The sequence below is a fragment of the Zeus faber genome (assembly GCF_960531495.2).
Source record: "Zeus faber genome assembly, chromosome: 6".
Classification (NCBI taxonomy): Eukaryota; Metazoa; Chordata; class Actinopteri; order Zeiformes; family Zeidae; genus Zeus; species Zeus faber.
The window spans coordinates 27,179,301-27,181,800 of NC_137201.1; the positions used below are offsets into that span (position 1 = coordinate 27,179,301).

Sequence of the window (2,500 nt, forward strand, 5' to 3'; positions counted from 1 at the left end):
CACAGAGACACACACACACACACACACATACACACACACAGTCAAAACCTGCAGGTTATCCAACTTCCTCTGCTCTTCCCATCTCTGTCGTTCTCATCTTTCTTCGCTTTCAGCGTCCTCTCTCTGGTGTCCTTCTCAATTTCTCCCTCACTTTCATACTTTCCACTTAGTCCCCCCGCCCCCCCCCCCCCCCCCCCCCCCGTCTCTCTCTCTCTCTCTCTCTCTCTCTCTCTCTCTCTCTCTCTCTCTCTCTCTTTCTCTCTCTCTCTCTCTCCCTCCTGCCTTACAGTAAGCAGTGAAGTGACAGTGACCGCCCCTGCGTCCAAACTCTAGTCTTTCTTAACGGCACCCTAGAATCCTTGCAGCCTTCCAAACACACTAACAGTCCATTTCTACACTGATCACACACACACACACACACACACACACACACACACACACACCACACACACACACACACACACACACACAAAAAGCTCATCAGATACAGTTAAAAGTCACCCAAAGCTACCCAACTACACCATCAATAGTATAAGCGCCACGAAAAGTCTGCACTTACCTTTAATGATAATCACTTTGCAAAAAATATATATATCTCTATGTAGCTCTATGTACCAAACGCTGTATGTTGACTTCTCTTAACTTGTAGAGCAACTCTTGATTCTGTTGCATGCAGCGCCAACGCACCAGCCTATATATCCCACCACTTGGGTTTGTGCATTGACTGTGTAGGTGTTTAATTATCTGCCGTCAGCCAATGGCATTGCTCTGATGCCACGGCGAGCCAATGGTACATCGCCCCTGACTCCTGGCACACTAATAAGGGATATGGCTTTGCTATGACGTCATTCCTCAGTCACTAAGTGCCCCATTCACAAAATCCACCAGTCATTTGGACCATTTGCCATCCCAAATATGCGTTGAGGTCATTAATTAAATAGGAGGCAAGCCATACAAGTGGCCGCGGAAAAGAGGAAGAAAAAAAATCATCATCAGCAATAAATATTTCAGAGACTTCCAAAAAATGTTACATGGCGTGCTATTTTTCAAATGCCAAATCAATAAGGCCCCCCCCCCCCCGCGCCCCCAACCCCCAGGCAAAGCACTTGCAGGCGGGGCCATCTACTGGGAATGGACGTGCACTACACTCCTGAGCTGTTCATTCATAATACTGGTTGGTTACTACCACAGTGCAGAGGCTCAATGTGCAATACGCCCACTGGAGTTTCTTAACACTGAAGCTCAAACAGGGGACTGTAACCAGAAGCTAATAAGCATAAAGTTGACCACTCACAGTGAAGTCAAATGTAAAATGTTCACATTGTGCTATTCTGGTAATTAAACAATATATCCTGTGTTTAGTGTAGCTAGGATAAACATTTTCATTGTATTTAATCTGGATCTGGTTTATTTTCTATTCCATTCATCGGGATAAACAAACGAGACAAAATAGTCCTCCAAACTATCCAAAATAGTATAATTCCTACACCTTTATCTAGTCAAGTCATTCTGCACTCATCAGTATATCTTACGTATTCCTGTCTATGTGAATTTTATTATTCTGCTTTTGTCTGAACATGACAGCGATTTACCAAGGGGAGTTATTTGGATGTGCAAACACATCTGTCCAATGAACAGATTGTGATCCTGATTACTACTTTAAGTTTGTGCTGCGCGTCAAGCTTCCTTCCCTGCTAAAACAAAAAAAATAATTCCACAGTATTGTGATGCCAAAGTGGTTCTGCTCTTTGTTCAGTAATGACCATGGACGCCCCTGGGCCCACTCCCACAGTGTGTGTAAACCAAGCCATCCGCACTAACACAGATCGATGACAGTCTTCGACATAAGCCACTTCTCAAAAGCAATTACACAACTGTTTGCTCTCCGCGCACTCTCAATTCCTTTTGTTTTTATTAGTGTTAAGCGGTGTGTGTGTTTGTGTGTGTGTGTGTGTGTGTGTGTGTGTGTGTGTGTGGGTACGGGGGGTTGAATGTCCATCTGCTTCTGTGTGCAAAAGATAAAATATCTATGCCGCATAGAAGAAAAGTATGGGTTTGTAGATGTGTTTCAGTGTGTGTGTGTGTGTGTGTGTGTACAACATATATAGTTTTGTAAATATATTTTGTATTTATAATGTTATTATCTTACTGAAATATCAAGAATATTATTTATTTATTTACTTATTTATACATGCATTCATGAAATGTGTGCGGTATATGTGGGACTGTGTGTGTATGCACATAATGTGTGTTAAACTATGTGTGTGAGTGTGTCTTCATGTGTGTCTGTGCCAGCCAAGAGGGTTTACACGTGTGTCGGTGTCGTATATGCATGTGTTACGTGTGTGTGTGTGTGTGTGTGTGTGTGTGTGTGTGTGTGTGTGTGTGTGTTTATCTGTAAGTGATGGTGTCTGCCTGTAAGGGTGTGTGTTGGTTTATATGTCAGAGTAAGGTAAAGGAGGGCTGGGGGGGGGGGGTGCCTCCCCTCGCCTGCGTCATA

The 2,500-nt window shown here is 43.7% G+C and overlaps 1 protein-coding gene across 3 annotated transcripts in view; it reads right to left on the minus strand.

Moving 5' to 3' along the window:
- The window catches only part of LOC307231206 (calcitonin gene-related peptide 1-like), a 5,791-nt gene extending 5,096 nt beyond the window's left edge, over positions 1-695 (minus strand). For 2 of the 3 annotated variants that reach the window (XM_080001809.1, XM_080001811.1), the window contains exon 1: positions 560-695. The gene's annotated coding sequence lies outside the window, so the exon portion shown is untranslated. Of the gene's footprint in view, positions 1-48; positions 94-559 lie in introns of those variants that run through there. The other variant, XM_080001810.1, reaches the window with a different exon arrangement.
- Positions 696-2,500: the final 1,805 nt, after the last annotated feature.